This window comes from Cynocephalus volans, chromosome 11 (assembly GCF_027409185.1).
Source record: "Cynocephalus volans isolate mCynVol1 chromosome 11, mCynVol1.pri, whole genome shotgun sequence".
Lineage (NCBI taxonomy): Eukaryota > Metazoa > Chordata > Mammalia > Dermoptera > Cynocephalidae > Cynocephalus > Cynocephalus volans.
This window is the reverse complement of record NC_084470.1, coordinates 103,317,403-103,341,345: the sequence shown is the minus strand read 5'-3', so window position 1 is coordinate 103,341,345 and position 23,943 is coordinate 103,317,403. Positions and strand designations below refer to the sequence as shown.

At 38.2% G+C, this 23,943-nt stretch overlaps 1 pseudogene; it reads right to left on the bottom strand.

Annotated features, from left to right (window-relative positions):
- Window positions 1-274: 274 nt before the first annotated feature.
- Window positions 275-20,930, bottom strand: LOC134390194 (transport and Golgi organization protein 1 homolog; annotated as a pseudogene).
- Window positions 20,931-23,943: the final 3,013 nt, after the last annotated feature.

Genomic DNA, 23,943 nt, shown 5'->3' with positions numbered 1-23,943 from the left:
ATTACATACATATGCTACATTAACTAAAACACAGGTATTCTCTATTGCACATTTGAAAAGTGTAAGGATGCTCTAGCTTAAGAGGTGATTTTTACCTAGGAAGGACAACCATATTTTTGAATTGTTTGGCCCAAAAAAGCACACTGCCAAGGCAGCTTTTTTCTAAAACAAACATCTTAAAGTGAACTTCTGGATTTTGAAGCCAATGAAGTCCTTTACTGAAACATATAGTGTATAGTCCACTTTCTCCCCAACTAACTGTCAGAGGTTATATTTACGGGCTCTGCTTTAAATCCCCTGAACTGTCCTGGCTACTGCTCTGGGAGGCAGGTAAAGGCTCCTCTCTCGAGCCCGAAGGCAGTAAGTCTCTTGCAGCAGGTGGTGGTGGGTAATCCTGGGGACCATGGGTTGGGGGTGGTAATCAGTTAGCATGAATAAAGTACTCTCTCGGGCCAAGAGAGCCGAAAGGTCTAAATGGTATGTATTCTGGTACAAATCCCCGAGGGTCAAAAGGGAGGTCCCGTCTTCCAGGTGGAACGTCTGGTGCATATTCTCTTAAGTCTAGTGGTGGACGCATACCAGGACCTGGAAAACAAACATTCAGTCATGTAAAAATACCTAGGAACGTATCTAAATTAAAATTATTCCAGGCACATTAATATATTCTCTAATTTCTCACAACCCTAGAACGTCAAGTGGTGGCATCCCAGTTTTACAAATGAGGCAAACTGAGGCTCAGCAATTTCAAGTTACATGCCTTTGGCCAGCCAGCCATGGAGGAGCATGGGCAGGATTTAAACTTGGCTCTTCAGAGCAGCACACCTGCATTCTTTCCACTATACAGTCTTGCCATCTTTTTCTCATAAGAGCTCAATTTGTACTTGGATGTATCATAATACCATACCAAAAGTGACAGATTATGAAATAGGGCTTCCCTGCAACGAAGAAATTTTGATAAAGGAAACTCCATTGTGTACTACTGTAAAAATTCATGCCATCGCTCAGCATGGAACTAACATACACCATCAAATTCAAGGCGCTTGCCCTGCTGGAGAAGACCTTGCTTCATCCAATTAAAATCAGCTACATTCACTGGATAGCTATTACATCCTACCATCTCTTTAAAAACTCCTTCTCATCTATTCCCAAGTGAGGAGTGAGGCTTTAACCTGTCCTTCTTTTGTGTTCTGTGACCCATTTCTTATGCTTCTGTTATGGGTGATCACAAGCTTTCTGTTGTAGAATCTATGTGTCTGTGACCTACAGGACATCTTGAGTTAAGGGATGTGTCTTAACCACCTTTCTATCCATTGCAGAGCCTGGTACATAGCCATGGGTGTTTAATAAACAGCTGCAGAAGTAATATTTACGTCTATCACTAGCTCCTTTCCTTGTCTAGATGAGATAGTTACTGCCATCTAAGTACAGGGAGACTGTGTAGCACTCCATGTGTCCTAAGAACTTGAGCCAAAATTGAAATGTACTCAGTCAGCTTTATCCTTGTATTGCAAAGCCCTGCAATAGCAACTGTTTTGCAAGGAACAGAGAGAAAAGATGAATATGCTTTACAAGTCAGTTACTACTATTGAAATCATCATACCGAATGGTGGAGGAAATGGCCGAGGCCAGAAAGGCCCGCAGAGGTGAGGAAGTGATCCATATCGAATGGGTGGTGGGATGGGGCCTCCAAACTGGGAGTTCATGGGTGGCACCCCTGGAGAAAGAGGTGGGGGGCCTTTAGGAGCCATGTTAACCTACAGAATAGAAGCAATTCAAATTTTGAAAATACTTCGGTATGGTGGAGAAAAGCACCAACTCCAGTAAAAGGTAAAACCCAAAGAAGCAGATGTCAGACACTGTCCAAAGAATGGAATCAGTGCAACAAACTCCTATCCTCCCCCGTTTGTTCTCACTGACAGCTTAGAGAGGTTGTAGGGATGCCACAGGAGTGCACAGTCTCACTGTAAGCGTATGACTGTTTGTGTCTGCGAATGGAAGGGAAAAGCCAGAGGACTGTCAAAGGCTATCAATGGAGATGACTCCTGATTAATAAAGAAGCCACACCACACACACTGTGATGTCCCTCTAACGCAGGCACTCCCTCCATTCACCACAATAGCTCTTTATTTTCATATTAAGAATGCAGAGAATAAAAAGGAATGAAAAATCCATTCTCTAGACACGTCCTAATAGTCAAGAGAACCTCCAAAAGGGCTTTTACATATCTTGAATTCTCCGATCTCTAAATCTCTAAGTACGACCATCTTATTTTCATTATGGGAGAACAGAGTTTTAGATAATTTGCTGAAGGTCCCCCAGCATGGAAGAGGCCAAGCTGGAATTCAATACCAGGTTTGCCTCCAAGCCCTTGCTCTTTCCACCTTTGCTTCCCGTCTCTAACAAAGGGGTCTCTACTCTCTCTAAAGTCCTCTGCCTCAGAGGGCTTTTGGGTCTAACCCAAGCTTCTCTTGGATAAAGAGATCTCTCAAGAGATATGTGTTCCTGGAGTCCTGCCCTGGAACTCAGAAGTATCTTCCAACAGAAACAATGTTATATATGCAATTAGGCAGGCACAGCTCTAATATTTACCTTCATTCATTAGAAATACTATATATTATAAGATACTGACTAATCATTTCCGATGGTAAACTGGCTTGGAAACTCTAAATATTTAAACTTACTTTGATTTCAACATAGAGAAGCACTATGAGTTATGATCAGAAGACTTACCAGCTATAACAGCAACAGAAGTAACAAGAGAATACAGTTATGTGAACATAATTTAAGGCCATTGCTGAGAATGGAATTAACAGGTAATTACAGATTTTCAGTACTATTTCACTTGCAGCAAACATTCTTCTGTTATCAATCCGTAATTTCAGATCATTCAGAGTAGGCTTTGCCAGGGCCGGCTCGTGGCTCACTTGAGAGAGTGTGGTGCTGATAACACCAAGGTCGTGGGTTCGGATCCCTATGTAGGGATGGCCGGTTAGCTCCCTTGGAGAGTGTGGTGCTGACAACACCAAGTAAAGGGTTAAAATCCCCTTTACTGGTCATCTTTAAAAAATAAAAATAAAAAAACATAGTGGGCTTTGCCTAGCGTAGAAGTGGAGAAATTTTTAAATAGTACTCTTCCAAGTGAAAATATAAGAACTATGGGTTTTGCAACTTCAAATGAATGTACTTTGCCTAAGAGCATTCAACACTGAATCACACAATATAGTTGAAATGATGACTTTTAACATTTTTAAAGGTAATTACAATTATAGCAGATGCTCTTAAGAGGATAATTGTCTAACCAAAACAGGCAAGAGGAGAAAAAAACAGCCAACCAACTAGTCAGATTTCAGCAACATTCCCAAATCAAGGAAAAGATTGTGATCAGTACTGCAGTGCAATTTAAAGCCAGGTATATTAGTACTCCTCATATCCTTTCCAGAAATACACGAAGTAAAAGCCCAGTCCAGTCCTCGACCTCTATGTACTTACTGCTCCTGGATGCTCAGCCAAAGAATTAATGCTGGGAACTGAAGGGCCTTCAGGCTCTTGGGGAACAGTTTGCTTTAAAAAAAAAAAAAAAAAAACAATCGAACACACAAAGAGGAGATGAGGCAAAGAGAGAGTGCTGTAGGAAAAACTGAATGTTCCTGAAATACCTAATTGTAATTCACAACAGCTGCAGCATTTACCTTGCCCTCGTCCATCTCCTTCGAAGGGGAAGAGCTTCTTGAGTTGCTGTTCATCATGGCAGCTGCACCAGATCCTGGGTCTGTCAAAGGCCAGAGTACTTATTTAGATTTATTTTCACTTGTACACTGTGAAAAAATCCTCCACTCACCTTCCACCATGACTTTAGACACTTTGAACACACTTAGGTCCCTTACCAGAGGCAGAGGGTTTCCCAGACACCTCAGAAGACCATTGAGGATGAGACAGAGCCCCGTCCACTGACCCATAAGAAAGAGATAACTGAGCCCTTGAATGTGTTTTTTCAGAAGAAATAAAAGAATTGTGGACAGTCCTGGGTTCAACTCTACCTAGAAAGCGGCATCGGAAATCACTTGTAATTTATGCACGGGCTGAAAGAATTCAAAAACGAACTGTTGTGGATTGAAATAACAACAATAAACCCTGCACATTAGTAGCACTGGTCCTGTACTTCATTTAAGCTTGATATAAATCTTTAGGCTGATTTGTTTTACTATATGAATCTGACTTCAATATCTTACCTAGCATTATAGACATATTTACGATTTTTAAACAAACAAAGTATTTCAGATTATAGTGGTGATATATAGAAGTATATATGCTGCATAAACTATAAAGTTTTAAGGCTAGTTTTATAATATTCAGGAGAGAAACCTCACATTTAAAGATGAAGGGTTATACTTCCCAGTAAAAAGTTAAAAGAAACAAAAAACAAGAAAAGGACCTTCACAAAAATAATAAGTAAATGCTTTCTGTTCTAAAGTAGATCTTGCAGTAGACTATCCACCAACACAAATTAAGAAATTTGCCTCTGTCTACTGGAACGACCCAAATTCTAAAATGTTATTTACATTAGAAATCTTGAATAAGAGTGAAAGAGCACTCTTGAAACAGTTTATTTCAGGTTCACATGTGAATGCTCACCAAATTCTCTTCTAGGCATGTCTCTTCGATTGAGCGTAGCGGACAGAGGCCCCCTGGGTGGCTGTGCTGCCAGTGGAGGGGAGGATTCTCCAACACTCACAGGGGATGGGCCAAACGAGCCATTGTGGCTCAGAGGACCTGAAGAAGACAGCGTCTTATTACCACATTAAGACCTTTCTTTTCTTCGGTAAGTTCTTGGAATTATTTCTATGGCATCGTAACTATTACACACAAAAATAAAAAGTAATTTCTATGCACTTTACACCAAAAAACAGATTGCTGCTATTTACAAAATATTTCCCACCTCTCCGTGGAGGGTTTTGTGTGTTTGGTCTTCCTGGCATTGGTTTTACAATCACAGGCTCTTCTTGCAGCAGTGCCACCTTCTGAGTTATTTCCAATAATCTTGAATATAGAGAAAGAATGGACTTAAATATGAAATAGATATCAATTCCTTATTTGAGACCACGTAGTACAGCCTTTAAAAAACTAAACTGCATTGAGAATAGAGATATCAAAATCAATTACTTGTGTCTCAGGTCAGCGGCTTCCCTTTTCTCTTCAGCTATAGCCCTTTCTGCAGCACGAACTTTTAGCTGTTGGAGAAAATATATTTAAATTCAGTTGTGGTAGATCATGCACAAAGTAAAGGAAAGAAAGAAAAGCTTACCCAATTAGCATGCACTTTTATTTCCTGAGCAGCAATCTGAAAAGATACATCAAAAAATATGTTTTGGAATTCATTATAATAGCCATTATAACAATCTGCATTCAATACCAAAGAATTCTGCAACTGTAGGGCAGTATAATTATTACCTGGTCTTTAAATGAGCGCTCTGATTTCTGCAATTCTTCCACCATTTCTTCAATTCTGCGCCTAAGAATTACACTTGTTTTTACCAGTTAAAGCACAACTGGATAAAAATTCAAACAACCTGGCCACATTCCCTATACTCTTTATAACTGTTCCCTAAAAGACTTCATCCATACATATAAAAACATATTTACATGGTTATATAAACAGAGTACAAGAATGATGAAAACTAATGCTACATAATTTCCTTATTATTTAATGGCTAGAAATTCTGAGTCGATGGAGATTATGAGTTGATAAATTATAGTTTCCTTATATGTTCTTCAATATGTTCCCAAATAATCCTATTAATATCTTCCTTGATAAAGCTTTTTTCCCCCCTTTTATCAAAAAACTTCCGAGAATTATGACTACTGCATCTATCAAATGGCACAGTAACTTTAATGGCTTTTGACACATCCTATAACAAGTTGGTCTCTTAAAGAATCACTGCAATATATACTCCCCTCTGCCCCAAACTGTTTGCACAAACCCAGTTCCCTTACATACAGTCTTGACAGCACTGGGTATAAAATTTAGTTTTTCTCTTGTGTGAACTGAAGTTATTCAAGTCCACTGACATTTATGCTTCTGTACAATTATTTTCTTCTACACAATGTAAAGATGGTTATAAAAAAACTAACACTAGTTTCATTAGCCATTGACACCACCTTTAGAAGCTGAACTCACTTGTAAGTTTTTACTTCCTCTGTAGCCAAAACCACCTTCTCATCTGCAGTTGACAGCTGCTGCTCTCTTTCTTTCCGCTCATACTCTTCTTCACTCAATTTCCTAAGATAAAATGGGTTGTCAAGTGAAAGTGTTTCTCTTTCTTCACAGCAGTCTAGCTGAAATCTCTATTCAAATGTCACTTCCCATCCTACTCTCAAAAATACACAGACATACATAGTCATAGGAAGGAATTCAAAGCTGCCATTTAGGGATAAGAATCAAACTATGGCTTGTTTGAGAATCACCTGCATTTTCTAACTCATAATTCTCTGCTCACTAATGTATGAAACAGATGTAAAAACAAAGTGGGCAATCTCATGTGCTGGAGATGAAGAAAGCTCACCTTACTTCAGTGTGGAGACCCAGCTGAATCAACCGAGCATAGCTAAGCTTATTAGGGTAAAGCAAGGGAGAATTACCTCTCTTATTTCTACCATGGAAAGATCACTAGTTACTTTTCTTATTTTGTTATGGATGGACTGTTTCTGAAACCAAGACATGATAAAGGTAGTCAGCCAAAGAGCCCTTAGAACATGTCATGTAACTATGCAATTAACAGTAGAACATTTTCACATGTCAGATGTGGAACTCCTACTACCTACTTTGATGGTATCATGATTAAGGAAAGAGGCGAATCTGAGTATTGGCAATGTTTATTGAACAGAAAAAGAATCCAAACGGTCCCATAATCAGGGTGTTATCTACTAGAAACTGGTTTCAACCAAATAACCTTCAAGTTCATGATGTCAATCTACTATAGTATAGATTGTAAAGGGAGCAACATTTAATGGTTTAAAAAGGTTATTTTCTAGTAACCCTTGTACTTGTTTACCCATAGTTCTGATTCATGATACTTAAATTGAAACTTAACTTTCTATGAATCAGAAGCAAAATTAGAAGAGCTATAGTAAAAAAAGGTTACTAACACCAACAGAAAAGGTTTACGTATTTTTTTATAACTGCTCATTCAGTACTTCAGCAAATATTTTACGTGTGGCTATAATAGAGCAGTCACCTTGTAAGATGCTAAGATAAAAGTATGGGTGAAGTACTATACCCACAGTAAAAGAAAGGAGCTCACCGTTTAATGTATAAAAGATATATATAAGAACAATCCCTCCCTAACTCTGGTTTAGTAAGAAATGTGAAAAAACTGAGACTTGAAGAAAGACCAGAGAGAATTTTGCTTCCAATAGTGGATGAGTTAGTCTGAGAACAATTAGAAAATCTAGACAAAAATAGAAAGAATGTGCTTGAAGGCATCAGAGAGCTAATAACGCAGGAAAGATACATGTGTATGGCCAATATCCCGTAGGAAAAAGAATCTCAGAATTACAATTAAGCCTGGCATTTTGAGCCACTCTTCCCCTAGGTTCATCCACACATTGAAGACAGTGCAGAGAGATAAGGAGGCTGAACAAAGCTTCCAACAGATCTCTGGTTCAAACAAAAAAGAGGTGGAGTTCTGGGCTGCTGGAGATGGACGAACTCTATTAAAAGCCCTGGGCTTTAAGCTGAGAGTAGAAAGTGTTGGATACGTTGAATATTAAACTGTTAATACACTTTCTTTTAAAGAAAATATGACATTTTTGAATGACCTTAACTGCTGACTGCATCAGGTGATGATGACTTGCTAGAAATAACCTCAAATATTTCTGGTAGGAAGATCACACCATCCCAGGCCTCAAATTTCCTTTATCATTATTATAATTGTCACTCAATGTAAACTGAGCAGGCACTCCACAAGACAAGACAATGTGATCAAAATCTAAAATACAAGAGAAATGGACTCAATGGCTTCACATAATAGAATTATTTTTACACAGATTTTTAAATTATTGTGCCTTTCATATTTAAGGAAGTGAAAGTAAAGATCAAGAATTTCAGCAGAGGATTAGAAATTATAAAATGAATAATAGTAACTGAAATTAAGAACTCAATGACGGGGCCGAGCCCGTGGCGCACTCGGGAGAGTGCGGTGATGGGAGTGCTGTGACGCTCCCGCCGTGGGTTCAGATCCTATATAGGAATGGCCGGTGCACTCACTGGCTGTGTGCTGGTCACGAAAAAGACAAAAAGAAAAAAAAAAAAAAGAAGTCAATGACGGACTTTAGCAGCAGGTTTCATAACTGAAGTGAGATTTTAGTACATTGGAAGACAGGTCAAAAGAAAACATCCCGAAAGAAGCAAATTGAGAATGCAGGAGATAGAGGAAATAATTTTTAAAAAGCCTAACATGTTTAATTGGTATCTCAGGCGAAGACAATATGAGGCAGAATTAATATGATAAAAAAAAAAGACCTCCAAATTTAAGAGGTGTTCATCACCCAAGCAGCATAAATGCAAAAGAGAGACAGAGAAAGGGGAAAAATGAAAACCCCACACTTAGGCACTTCCCCATAAAACTGCTGAAAACCGAAAAGAAATACGACTGAATGTGCTTACTAAAGGATGTTCCAGTAGAATGAAAGTGATCCCAAATGGACCAAAGATGTAGGTGAATAAAGAATTACAGGGACTATAAATATGTGTGCAAATTGAATGAATATTGGCAGGACAGCACCGTGAAAGACAATAAAAAGTCTTGTGGAGTTTGAGGTATACAGAACATTAAAATACATTAGCATAAAAGCACCTAAGTCAGGAAGGATATAAAGCCCAGAAAGAGGTAAATCTATTAATTTCTGTCAGAATTTTTGATAAGTTTGAAATATAATTCTGTGGTCTTTTCAGCTATGGTCACGTGTCAATTAACAGTTATACATTCTGACAAATGCGTTGTTAGGTGATTTCATCACTGTGTAAACACCAGACTGTGTACGTACACAAACCTAAATGCTATAGCCTACTACACATCTACAATCTGTGGGCCTACCATCATACATGTGGTCCATCATTGAGTGAATTGTCATTACAAGATGAGCAAGATGACCTGTAACTAACTACCAAGCTTAAACAAGGGAAGAGAATAATTAACAATGTTCAAACAATTCAAGAGGAAGAAGAAAAGAAACACAGTACAAACCAACAAACGGAAAGCAAATACCAATATGTAGATTAAACTCAAACACAAATTTAGCAGTTACATTATAAGAAAAAAATGAGTACTCACCCAGTGTCTATGGCTATTTATGCCACCACTCCCTCCGAAAAAGATTTTAAGGAGCATAAACATTTGAGTAAGCAGGAGATTGGTAGGTGGAGATAGAGTTAGAGTACAGTTTTGCTACGGAGAAAACCACACACATGACGACAAGGAGGCGTGGAGTGGTATGAAGGGACTGTACTGTGTGTGGCTGAAGGTCAGGAAGCAGCAGAAGGAGCTACAGGAAATGGACCTGGAGAGGCAGCTCGGGACCATGTAAGGGGAGCACCCTCTATACCTGCTGAGGAGTCCAACATGGATACTGAAGAGAATGGGGTATCCTTGACAGAGTTTAAGCACATAATGAAATGGACCCACTTGTATTTTAGAATGTTCACTCTTGCAGCTTCAAGAAAATTGATCAGAGTGTGGAGGAAGTTGCATAAGAAAGGGAGACTGAAGACAGGTGATTAGTTAGGGGACCGGCAGAAAAGATGACATGTGCCTGAACTAACACAGTGGCTTTGAGAGAGGATAGTAGAATACAAACCAGACATGGTGACTGAAAGGAGGCTGGAGGAGCTGAATAAAATAGAGCCACAGTGCCTGAGTCCTGAAGAAAAATTGTCACTTACATGACTCACACTACTATTAGGGCAGAGACATGCTTATTCTTAGAAAAGGAAATAAAAAGAGGAATGTTTTTCTCAAGTGGGCCAGCTTGTTAGATCTGGCCTGAACAAAATTCGGAAATCTAAACTGGTTGCTTGATGAGCGCAGAATTAGGGAAAAGTTAATGGTGTGGTTTCAGTGTTTAATGGCATCAGGCAGTACAAGCATTTTTTCAAGAAGTTAGCTTTATTCAGCAAAACAGGCCTTCTCCCAGACTGAGTAAAGTATAAGAGTAAACACAAATAGCAATGCCACAGACAAGCTATTTTTAGGAAATCAAATATTTTTGTGGAGAAAAACCTCAAAATTGACTACAAAAATACATCTTTCGAGAGATACTTAGCTCCAAATTTGAGATGTATATTTCAAAAGATTAATACCTAAATATACACACCAAAAGATATTTCTGTATTCAAATCTCCTAACATCCTTACCATAATTACATCATGATTAGTCTGAATATTTCATTATATTAAGTCCTATATTTTCAATAACTAAATATTCCTTTTGAAGTTCTTATTCTACTAAAACACATGTCATACAAGTCACCTGGAATTTGAAGAGACTATATCAAGAGCTAGTAAACAAATGTAAGACTAATCAGAATTACATAGCTGACCACAAAGAAAGGCAAATGGAGTAAGTGGTGGACTACAGACAGGGTGTGCATCTGCAGAAAAGAAGCACGTGTGCAACAGCAACTGCTGCTACCAGTAAACCGTGCCCCTCACATGAATTACAGGCAACAATTCCTGATGCCTGGTCAGAACAGAAAGAAAAATGCAAGTTCTGGGGAAAACAACACACAGGAGGAAAGACAACACATACCAATCACAGATGGAGAAAACCATAAATAATCTTTAAAATAAAATTATCTTCATTAGTATACGTATTTAGTCATGACAATTGTGTTAACAACTAACAATGAAAATCTTACTTTTGCAGAGCCATCTCATTCTGCTGGTATAGTTCACTCAAAGTCTCCACTTTCTGCCTCAGGGTTTTACATTCATCCTCCAGTCCAGCTTTGGCAGACTGCAGTGAACTGCAGTCCTTTTCTAATTGCTTTATTCCATCTGTAAAGGATAAAACAGTTGAGCTCTATGTGTGTGCACAAGGACTTTAAAACGTCGTTGAGAAGGCGGTGCCGACAGTAGTGAGAAGAACAAAGCAGAAAGCCATTCCTCGTCTTCCCAATGATATTTTGTATCTTTCCAAAATGTGATGCTTTCTTTTGAAGACCAACCTACCTTGCAGGTTCCATTTTGTGGACATGGAGGCTCTTAGCTTAAATTGTAAGAGTTTTAGATCTTCTTCAACTACTGATATTGTAGTTTGTGTCTAAAAAGTGCAGAAGAGAGAAGTATTCTTAAAAGTGAGCCATAGTTAGTATTCACAAGCACTTATGTGACTCTATAAAAAGGATTATACCTGAGAGATGTCCATCATCTGCTTAATTCGGGTTTTCATTTTCCCATTTTGGTTACCTAAAAAACAGACGGCTTTAATTGCGTTTTCTTCCTGTGCTTTTTTAACTATATATTTTCTTGTCTTCCTCAAAACTAGAAAATTATCATTTTCAAATACTAAAAGAAAAAAACAAATTAACCAATAGAACTAAGGAGAGTAATTGACTTTTAAGAGAATTAGAAATATAATTTAAAAAGTAAATTCCTAGTATGTACAATAAAAATGTTATCCATGCTGTTTTTGAGCAAGAATATCTGAGATGAAGCTCTGTCTTCTCTCTCAGATCTCTGCTTGGGTAAGTGTCTTATTTTAGAAAGAGTCACTCCTCTGTTCTCCCCCAGAATCTGTTACCAGGTGTGGTTTAAAACAACCACTAATGCAAGCAATAGCCAACTTGGGAAACTGTGTTTAGCAACGTTTTCCTCATCAGCAAACACTGCTACCCTGTAGCCTCCACTGTCACAGCCTAAGTTAGTTTATAGCTCCAACCACCTCAGTACTCTTAAAACTGGTTGTAAGCCTTAAAACCACACAGCTACAGAGACGAGTATTAAAATCATATGCCATCTCCATGAAGCTGAGAAACAAGTTACTCCTATTGCATGTGTTCAATACTTAGAGGTATAAAACATGACCCGTACAGTTCTAATGCATGTTAACTAGTTCTCCATGGGATGGGGGAAAAAAAGTTCAGTGTTCTTTGCATTCCAATTGCTATATCACAACCCAGCAGACCACCTCTGCCCAATGCAAACAGACATATATAGAAATCTAATGATATGTGTCTATGACTGCAAAGCTTAAGAGGAAATTCTGCCAGCGGAGAAGCAGCATCAGTGTACTAAATTGAAGACAGGAAGGCAACAAGGGGTCCAACTTCCTGAGACTGATCTTACCTCCCACCTCTCCATTTGCTAATTCATCTGACTCCTTTCCTCCTTTATTTTGACTCTCAGATTCAGACTCATACTCTAACCGATTCAACTGTGTAATACAATTAGTCAAAGCCTAGAAAAGAAGCAAAAGGGGATCGGTAAGAGCCTCTCAATTTTAATCCAGCAAATTTCATGAGAATTCATGAGAATTAAGCATGTATTCATGAGAATGAACTTACATTAATATTATCATCTTTGTGAGTAAGAGCTACTTGTAAATCTTTCTGAGACTTCTTAAAGGATTGGATTTGCTCACTGAGTTCATCATGAGATTTACTCCAGTCTCTGATTTCCTTCTGCAACTGAAAGGTCAAACATGTGAATTCCCACAGGTTAGGGCTTTTGCACTGAAGACACTAGGACTATGTGAATGAGACTGGGAAGTAAGAAACTAAGCCCCTCCCTGACCTGTCACTATGGGTGTAAGACCCTTGCTAAGGGAGAGTGGAGAGTGGTCTTAACGTTCAGAGCTATAGCATGAACACCAGATCTGTCAGGAAGTTGATCCAGTTCACTGCATCCTTCAGAAAATTGCTGCCAATTCAAATAAGTCACTTCCAGTAGGAATGGAAGAGCATGTCCTATCATCTCCCAAGTCCAGACTCTTGATTATGTAACCTTCCCTTGGCCAATGAAACAGTTAACTACTCGAAGAAGGGTTAAAAAAATACCTACTTTGGTCTAAAAATCCAATCTATTACACCTTTGAAGCTACTCAAGTTGGTTAATGTTTGATAAGACAAAGACTAAACACTCTGAACATAAATTGTACAGAAGAACAGGAACTCTGGAACAGATAAGAATGTAGACATGCACAGAGTTCTGGAAGCATAGTTTTAACTTTGCATATCCAGGTACAGAATTCTGCATGCTCATTTCATTACCTTAAAAACCAATCTAAGAAAAAATATTCATGAGGTAATGGTATTCGGTTGTCTAGATTACATGACGTAGGACATCTATTTTTATTTTTACCTGCTCTTTCTTCTTCTTAAACCTAGCATTTTCTTCTTGAACCCAGTGGCATTCAGATTTCATCTTCTCTTCACTAAGCTTATCTTCTTTAAGAGCAATTTGAACCTAATGTGAAAACATTCCTATCAGTGAATTAATTTGAAAGGACAAGCACGTTACAATTTCCCAACCAGAAATAACGTAGTTCTCATTTTCTGTATATTTTAGCACACATCACATTTTTGCTCCTCAACAAAACTAAAGCATAGTATAACTATTCCATAGGAATTGTAGTCAGCTTTACCTCTGAAAATTCTGAAGCATTCATGGAGATAACATTGTTTAACTTCTCTATAGATTTCCTGTTTTCTAATATCTGCCATGAGGAAACAGAACACAAAACATATATTAGGATTTTAGTAGAAACATCAGGATATATGCCAAAAAAGATGAAACAATAACAGTACATATTCCACTGCCATCCTGCATGGTTCAGGTAAAAGCATGTGAACCAGTTTTGGCATAGGGGAAAAATCAAGAACTTAAAGAGGAACCATAATTGAGTGCACAAATATTTCATGACATCCACAGCCTTCCTGTTTATGAGATAATGTAGTAGATGACCAGACAGAAGGGTGAAAGCAAAGAAAATGAACAAACTTTCAAGTAAACCAATTCAAATCAGTAATTTTCTTCTAATTGTAGAGAAAACAAACAAACAAACAAACAAACAAAACCAAGGATACTTTAAATATTCTCTTGCCTGAATGAAAACTGGCAGGATATGAGGGAGACAAGATAAATTTCACATACAGCAGAAATTCCAAACACTTCAAGGAGGTGGGGCATAACTCTCCCCTCTTGGACAGGGGGTACCTTCCTTCCAAAGAGTCCAGTATATAAAAGGTGGAAAAAGAGTAATTTTATAACGGAAAAACCTGGCATGACTACCTTTGCTAGGTGGTCAAGCTCAACTGCATGTAGGACATACAGGAACCCTCTCTACTTCTTTGCAACTTTCATGTAATTCTAAAACTAAAGTAAAAAGTTTACTGAAAAAAAACTTGCAAAACAAAATATAAGGACTGTTACAGTTATCATAGTTACAGTTTCTTAGTTGCTCTACATATTTCAGAGGACAGAACCAAGTAATATGAAAATTACCCAGAGCTGAGGACAAAAATACTTCCATAAATCCATGTTAAATTATATTAGTCCTTAAAATTCCTCAAAAATGGACAGAAGTAGGTTCAACTTCTCTGACTCCCACTCTTACTTTAGATAACAGCATGGAAAATATCGTGTTCAGCTCATGCGGTATACAAAATATTTAAAAGTGTTACACTACAGTAACACTTAGCAGCAAAACTCTTACCAAGTCTTGATTCCTGACAGTATGTTCTCTCTCATGTTCTAACATAACACGAAGACTTTTAGCTGTGTCATCCAGAATTTTACTAGTTTTTTCAAGTGTCTTGATTTTATCCTACAAAAAAAGATATTAAAATTTAAGATTGGTAATAATTACTCATTTCTTTTAGTTTTGTTTTCAGAATGTAATCCCAAGAAGGGAATTTTACCTTATATTTAATCGCTTCATCATGAAGTATCATATTTTGTTCCTTGGTTTCTTGAATATATTTCTTTGATTCCTTGATCTATATAAAATAAAGCATTCAGAATTCAAAAATATAAATTATAGTTCTACCAAAACGTATTTCCAAATAAGTGACCCCTTACAGAAGGAAGCAGTGCTTTACACATATGGTGACTGCTTAAGATCTGAATGGTTGGTAGCAAATAATAAGAAAATATGATTTAACAATACTATAATAACTAAATTTATAGTAACTATAAAACAGGTAGAAATAATTCAAGCGGGAACAATGGGGAACAAAACTAAAAAAATCATTATACCTTCTGTTCATAATCTGACAACTTTTGAACAAGTTCTCTATTTTCTCTTGTGATGTTTTTCACCTTTTCAGAAATTTGCTGTTCAGTGACTAAAAAGGGGGCAAAAATCAATGAGTCACTAAATAAAATTGTTACCCAATGTATTAGCAGCAAATACATGTTATTTGACACTATGAGGAAAAATAACTTCTTTTCAAAACTTTTATGACTTTTTAAAGAGCAATCTGTAGTTAACAGCAATAAGGATATAAAAATATTATTAAAATTTAAGAAAAATATTCTTATAATAGAATAGCTATTTAAATGAGATTCTAGTTTAAATATATTTCAAAAATGGGAAATATAGTAATACATCATAGCTTGATGTTCCTTTCTGCATGAAGCACATTTCTTCTCAGAAAATGGGATCCCTTCAAATACATGTCATTTACAAAGAGAAACAGAAAGAAAATGCAAATATATTGATTGATATTCCTATTCCTCAAATTATCTAGTTTAATAAAAATTTCATGTATTGATTAAATCGTTAGCACAGGAACGTTGTTCACCTGTAATAAATCTGCATTGCATCAACATCTAAAGTCAGGCTAGCCCAAATTAAACTAATCATCTCTCTAGTTCCACAATTTATTCTTCCTCATCTGCTATCCGTTGGTATCACCACCATCTACTTCATCATCCAACCTAGCAACTCAGGAAAACTAAAACTTTCGGGACCTAATAAGTCAATCAGACATAAGAAGTCATTATATCTACTTGTAGCTTATATAAAACCCATAACAAACACTAATACAGAGGAAACAATACAAAAGACAAAATAAGTCTAAAATTTTACCTTGATAAACTCTACTCTTTACCTGGAAGAGAGAGAAATAAAGTTAAATTTGATGTTAAACATTTTATTAATAAAATATATAGTTCGTAATATAACGGTGAAAAATCATAACCAAGTGAGAGTTTAATAATGGTTTGACTCAGCCTAATGAATTCATAGGAGTAAAAAAAAAGAAAAGCTTAGAAAGAATTTCAAATTTAATTGGTGGCGATACTTCATAATTAGTCTCGATAGACAAAAGCACTAAGGTAAATATACCTTGCAGCTAAAGATATGTTTATATATCTACTAAATGAGCACCAAACTTACAAAATGAACACAATTTTAACAACAGAAATGGCTAATATTTCACAAAATACTAAAGCTTATTTACCTAAAATCATTTATTTAATAACCCAAAATAGCCAAGGTGAGGTCTAGAAACAATGATTGTTCAAAAAGACTCTGAGGAAATAAAATTAAAAGTATAATCTTTGTACTAATATATGTCTTTTTCATTCACCAGAAAACATCTTTGAAATCTTATTCAAAGTTGGCTGTTGGCTGAATTTAGAAATACTTCTGGGTGTGTGGTCCCTTTCAGTCAGGTTTTGTCTTTAAAAAATATGACCTAAAAATATTCCCAGAGCTTCAAAAAGAGCTCTGGTCATCCTGGCTAAGGAAGCAGAGGAAATGGAGACCGTCGTCCCTGTAGATGTCATGAGATGAGTTGGGATTAAGGCCACCATTGCACGTCTGGCTGGAAATGACCCAGTACAGTGTAGCCATGATGTTGTCATTTGTCCTGATGCCAGTCTTGAAGGTGCAAAAATAAAACAGGGACCATATAATGTGGTGGTTCTCCAGGAGGTAATCTGGGTGCATAGAATTTATCTGAGTCTGCTGCTGTGAAAGAGACACTGAAGGAACAAGAAAACAGGAAGGGCCTCATAGCTGCCATCTGTGCAGGTCCTACTGCTCTGTTGGCTCATCAAATAGGTTTTGAAAGCAAAGTTACAACATACCCACTTGCTAAAAAGAAAACGATAAATGGAAGTCATTACAGCCATTCAGAATCGTGTGGAAAAGGACGGCCTGATTCTTACAAGCCGAGGTCTTGGGACCTGCTTTGAGTTTCTTCTTGCTATTGTCGAGGTGCTGAGCAGCAAGGAGGTGGCTGATCAAGTGAAGGCTCCACTTGTTCTTAAAGATTAGAGCAAAAGTATTTGATGGTGTGTTAGAGAAATAGGCTTTATTATCCATTCTCACTGTGTTCACTTCAAACAAAAAATGACTGGTTAATGTGCTGAGAATCTGTCATTACTGCTTTTGTGAAGTGTAATTGTTAAGTAACAACTCCACAGAGATTTCTCAGCCCACAAATTGTGTCTGTACATTTCTGAACCTTGTCTGCCAAATAAACAGGGCATTTAGACAAAAAAAAAAAAAAGTCTCATGAGTTAGATCGTTTAATTTTCCCAGGCCACTATACACAGTGATCATATATCTGAAAGGGAAGGGAAGACTGCTAGAGCAAAATGCAGAAGATACAAAAGAAATAACAGATAACATCTTTCAAAATGGGCAAAAACTAAATCACCCCCTGAAGACAGCTCTAAATTTACAGGATTATAAAATCTAAGCAGTAACCAATTTTTAAAAAGTACTACTATATTTCTTTAGAACTCCAAATACATTTCTCCTTTCAAATGTTATAAATGGTGATGGGATTTTCAGAGCAGTCTACAAAATCATCCATGGCATCTCATTATTAGTACAGTATCTAAACACCAATTACAGTAATGCTGTTCTAGGAAAATGCATTCAGAAAATTCCAACATGGAAAGAAATGACTATTTCTCTACTGTCACAGCCTAGCTAAAGAGAGAGTAAGCTTCCTTTGCCCCCTTTCAGCCAAACTAAAAGTCATGTAGGGACCACGTCTCCAAAATGCAAATGCTAAGGCTGAGAAGCAACAGGACAAAGAGACTACATAAACTTGTGCAAATCAAAACAGGTGTTAGGGTTTTTATAAATGGGAGAGAGAAGAGTAGGAAATATAAAATGTTTTCACCTTTTCCCCTTCTGTTCACACTTTTATTCTCCCCTTTTCCTTTTATCTGAGGAAAAGCCTCATGAGGCTAGAGAATCCAGGCAAAAGAAATCCTTCTTTTAGGAGTGATTTTACAATGAATTGGGCAAGGAGAAGAAACTTATTAACAATAATATGTCCAGTGAAGTATAATTAAGAAATTAATAAAACAATACAGTACTTGTTTTAGAATTGTATTCAATGCTTTTGGCCACTTTAAATGTTAAGTTTCAAATGAAAGCTTTTCATTTGCACAGTTCATTTACACAGAATAATTTTCCCCAATTATGTGAAACAACTGGGAAGCAGAATGACATACAGTACAATAAAAAGTATGTAGGAGTATACACACATGTACATACATATATATGTCTGAAAGTCAAATCCTGTACAGAAAAAAAGGATACAAAAGTTTAATAGTGTCTGAAAATTATGTAATCTGTATTTCCAAATAAGATATTTTCTGAGCACATGATCAAATCAGAAAATCTGGCAAACACTTCTATATGTAAGGGGAATAAACTGAAAAATTACTTCATCTCATAGATATAAGAATTTTTATCGTTCTATTGTATTTCCTTGCATTATTTTTTCTGTGCGTGCGCGAGTGTACATATGTGTTTTATATAACACACAGTTTACTTATACTTTGAAGTCTTGTTTTCTGCTTTTTTCCACTTCATGTTAAATTGTGAGAACTTTTGGTTCCCCAATGTCTCTGAAATATGTAAAGCCACCTTATTTCCCCTTATATGGATATACAATAATTTAACAATTCCCCGACCATAGGGATCATTTAGGTTGTGACAGGTTTTCACTCTAATAAGTACTGTTCCACTGAATGCCCTTGTACATGATCTTTAATGCATGATTGGTAATTTCTTTAGGACAGATAATTAGACATGATATTATACTATAAAAATGGATATGACCATTTGTAAGGCTTCTTATACATATCACTAAACGACTTTTCAGAGTGGCTGTATGAATTCCGAATTCTACTAACAGTGCATATGTGCACCCTCCTCATTCTTAATCTTTAGGTTTTGATAGAAGGGATTCATAAATTGAACTTTGCCACTTGAATTTATACATGTTATCTTGTGCACTTAAGTCTAAAACACAAAGATTACACTATTTTATAAGGTTAGCTTGAACTCTAATCGTTAATTAGCATTTATGTTACTGAAAAAGAAGCAAATAAAAGGGCAAGTGATTATAAAACATCCCTTGCTTTTATGAGATAAAGTATAAATTAATTTACTCACAACAAGGACAGTTCTCCAGAAGAATACACCAAAGGAAACAATTCCCAGGAAGGCTGTTACAAGTACAGGTTCCCATGGCAGTCCATAGAAATCTGGCCCAGGCTGAACACCATCAGGCAATGTAGCAACAAACTGAAATAGACATATTAGAAATAATGGGAAGCCTTAAAGAAATTTGCAATAATGCAGTCACAAAGTGTCAGCCATAGAAATTCTATGCCAAAATCCACCAGATAACTACCCCCTAAGAAGCTTCAATAGCTCTTACTGCTTCATGAAAGACAAGATGTTGGTAGTCTCATTTCTTGTTTGACTATTAGTGTTTTTAATTATTACCAGTCTAAACGTCTTTAAGTTGAGCATATATTTCCAGTTAGCAGAGACCCTGGCACATCATTTTGTCCAACACATGGCTAGAGTCCCTCTGGATCACACTTTTCTCTTGCTTAAGTGGATTTTATTACTTAAAAAAACAAAAAGAAAACCCCCCCACATAAGACAAAAAATTTAAATCCAGTAACAGTAATCAACTTTCATGGCTGCAAATAAAACCAATATGATGGTAATGGATGTGTTATTCCTCTAAAAATTAAAACTTTAATTTTATTCTACTCTTACATAAAGGACAAATGCTAAATCAGATAGCTCCTGGTAACTGGTCTAGATCAATCCTGAATTTAACTGTCTTCTATAAAACTCGGCACCTTAATTTCAAATGTTTCCTGGGAGATAGTCCATCAAACACCTGCCTGCTCCACACCGTTTTTACTGCCTTCTACAAGTACCCGAGTTAACTACCATACTGACCCCATCCCCCAACAGTGCCAGCAGTTACTGGGAAAAGACTCACTGGCTCTCAGTGTTTGGATAGTGGCTTTAAACACAACACAGTGCCTGTCACTTCTAACTGTTCAGTAAGAAATGAGCAAGGGATGAAACTTCAAATACACTCCCACTAGCCTCCCTAAACAGCACAGCAACATCCTGCGTGCCTCGGGCCTGACACGCTCCATTTCCTTGTCCAGGTCGATCAGGGCACCCACTCCACTCACAACTTGTCCACCCGCCTGCCAGAATTGGGGTCCCTCCGTGGGAACGGGGATGGTCACCTCCAGCAGCTTGGCTGTGAGGGCTGTGTACAGCACCGACAGGGGTCCCCAAAGCACCCTGTCCAACATGACTACGGGAGACACAATGGCAGGGACTGCCTCCATCGCATATGGACAGGCAGCGGGTGAGACGCTTCCCTGCGGAACAGCACACGACTCGTCCCCTCTAATGAAGACCGGCTCACAGAGGAGACTGAACTCAGTCTGCCCCGCTGCCAGCTCTTCTGCTACAGAACACTGAGAACCCTGTTACCATGGTGACGATAGTGAACACTCTGAGCACCACGAGGGTGGGGCCTGCGTGGAAGGAACCAACCGCCGAGCAGTGCGGGGGTGAGTGGGGCAGCTGATCGGAAGCATCCAAGCAGGGGAGGTGACGAATGGGGTCGCTCGCCATAGCAGCTGAGAGAATGGGTGACGCAAGGAGCCAGAGTGAGCCGGCCAGTGGGCTACCTGGAGAGGACCATGTCCCGGGGCCGGGGTTCATGAGGAAGGCAGGCCTCTCCAGCTGCCCAGAGCTGGCCCCTATGTCACAAAGTGCCGAGACCCCCAGCTGCCCTCTGGTCCAGACAGAAAAGGAGCGGCCTCGCACCCTCCATCCTCTGCTGACTCTGTCTGCCCAATCTCCAGCTGCTCACACGGCCTCCCATTCTGGTGACACCCCTTTAAAAAGCGTATCCTGCCACAGTCATGCCATCATCACCCCTATGCTAGTGGGTTCAGTTCTGGGTCCCACATTTTAAGGTTACTTGACTCATGGAAAAGGAGAGGGAGAATGAATGGCCTGGAAATCACTCCAAAAGTTGATGAAACTGGGGACATTTACAGTGCAGAAAGAAAAACAAGTATTTGTAGATCTTTAAAGAGATGTCTTTGAGTTGAATCTAAAGTCAATTCAGAAGAACAATCAAGCATGAAGCAGGGAAAGCCTAAGGAGAAGAGCAATGAAGGGCACAGTGAGAGGGCAGGGCAGGTCCTGTCATTAGTCAGTAGGGTACCAGCCCAAGGACACAGACCAACCACAGGATGGGACAGAAATCCAGAAACAGACCCTGCTGCAGTGGACATCTGTGATACAGTAAAAATCAGCTGAAGAATATAGGCTTTTTTTTTTTGACCAGTAAGAGGATTGTGACCCTTTGCACAGTGTTGTCTGCACCACGCTCAGCCAGCGAGTGCACCAGCCATCCCGGTATAAGATCTGAACCCATAGCCTCGGTGCTACCAGCACCACACTCTCCCAAGTGAGCCAGGGGGCCGCCCAAAAAACAGACTTTTTAATATGTGGTATTGGCATATCTAGATAACCGTATGGAAGTGATAAAATTGTTTTCTTTACTTGTAGAGTCAGAAACTCAACAGCAGGATGGGAGGGTCAGCAGGCATTTGTTATGTAAAAATATTGAGGAAACTGCTGTAGGAAAACACAGTATTTGCTAAGAACAAACTTGTTGGTGGATCAACTTAACCTTTTGCAAATTGCATTATGGCATGTCACTTTGTTGTTTCACAGATGTTACCAGCTTCTATTGTTAAACTATACTTAACCATTACTCCACCTATGTTCCTTTTCTGTAACTTTCTGGCCTGGAGAATAAATACCGAGGCACAACCCCAGTTCAGGGTTAATTTCCCAAAGGAGGAATGCCTCCCTCTTGAGGTTTCCAGGAAATGAACTCCTTTGGGGTGTCTCACTGCTCAGAAGAGATGGGCTTTGAGTAATCCTTTTGCATCTCCATCACCCTTTGTGAGGCAAAGCAGCACTGAAAATGTCCTTGTCAAGTAGGAAGATGTGTACAGGGAATAAAAGCAGCATCTCTCATGAGTCTGTAATTTCAGAAATGAAGAAATGGACTAGAAACTATGAGAACAGGAGCAGGTAAAAGATGCTGACCATGAAAAGGAGTGGAACTCTACTGCCTTTTCTCCTTTCCTTCTCCTCTATCCTGGCATCAGTAAAGAAAAGTGGATAAAAGTTCCATTTCTCCTTTTTTTTAAAAAAAAAAATGTCCTCATCTTTCTTTTTTCCCTCCATGTAGCTCCATGCTCTGTAATCCAGAAGTCAAGCTGTTTTTCTGCAGCTGTAGTTTCTTAGTTACTGCATAGCCTCTGAAGGTCTACTCATGGGCCTGTATTGGGTTGAATTGCGTCCTGCCAGGATTCATATGTTGTCATCTGTCTCAGTCGTTTTATGTTGCTATGACAGAATACCACAGACTGGGTAATGTATGAAGTAGAGACATTTATTTCTCACAGTTATGGAGGCTGGGAAGTCCAAGATCCAGGTGCTGGTATCTGGCAAGGGCCTTCTTGCTGTGTCATACTGTGGTAGGAGAGAGAAAGGGCAAAAGAGCATGTATAAGACAAAGCAAGAGATTGGACTCACAACCTCAGGCTCTTTTATAATTTGCATTAATCCATTCATGTGGGTGGAGCCCTCATGACCTAAACACTTTTTAACAGTCCCACCTCTTAATACGATTATAATGACAGTTAAATTTCAACATGAGTTTTGGAGGGGCATTCAAATCATAGCACATTCCAAGCCTGCAGTAAATCAGAATGTGAGCTTATTTAGAAATGGAGTCATTGAATATGTAATTAGTTAAGTTAGGATAAGGTCATATTGAGCTAGGGTGGGCCCCTAATGCAATATGCCTGGGAACTAAGACCATATAATGGGGATAATGATAGCACCTATTTTGTAGAGAACTTGGGAGGATTCAAAGAGTACTTAGTATTTATTTATGGCAGTTATTATTCTGTAGTGCTGGGGCCATTCAAAACCATGATGCTCTACCCCTGGACAAAACTTGGTTAATTTGCCTTGCAAAGATTTCAACTCACATGGGTTCAGAAAAGTAAAAGCCAATCTAATTCATCACTTTGCCAGATCCCTCCAAACAGCAATTGTGATATGCTAATAGCTCCTTACTACAAGCTCACGTTTATTAAAAAACAAATTCATGGATAAAGAACAGAAGTGTTAATGAATTTTTAAAGTCTGCTAGTTTGATGAACATTTAGGGCCATTAATAAATACATGGATTTCCATGGGAACATGCATGTACTTTGTCCTCTGCTATCCAAGCACTTAGCTGACACCATAGCAGGTTGTTACCAAAGCAGGAGTGTAAACAAGATTACAGGTGCTGAGGTTGACTGGTGATAACTTATTCAGGGGCTTTTCATAGGATTTTAAATACTCATCTGCCACTTTGTATGTACATTATAATATGCTGGAATATATGTGAAGAAGTTCTAAATTGATTGCTGTTTTTCAGAAAGGTGCAGCAATTTCAGCTTCTTTTCTTCTTTATTAGCAGGGTTCTGATATCCAGGCCTGATTCAGTCCTGGGCAGAGCTGGAGATGAAGGACCCATTTGTGGAAGAACCTGGCTTTGGAAGAC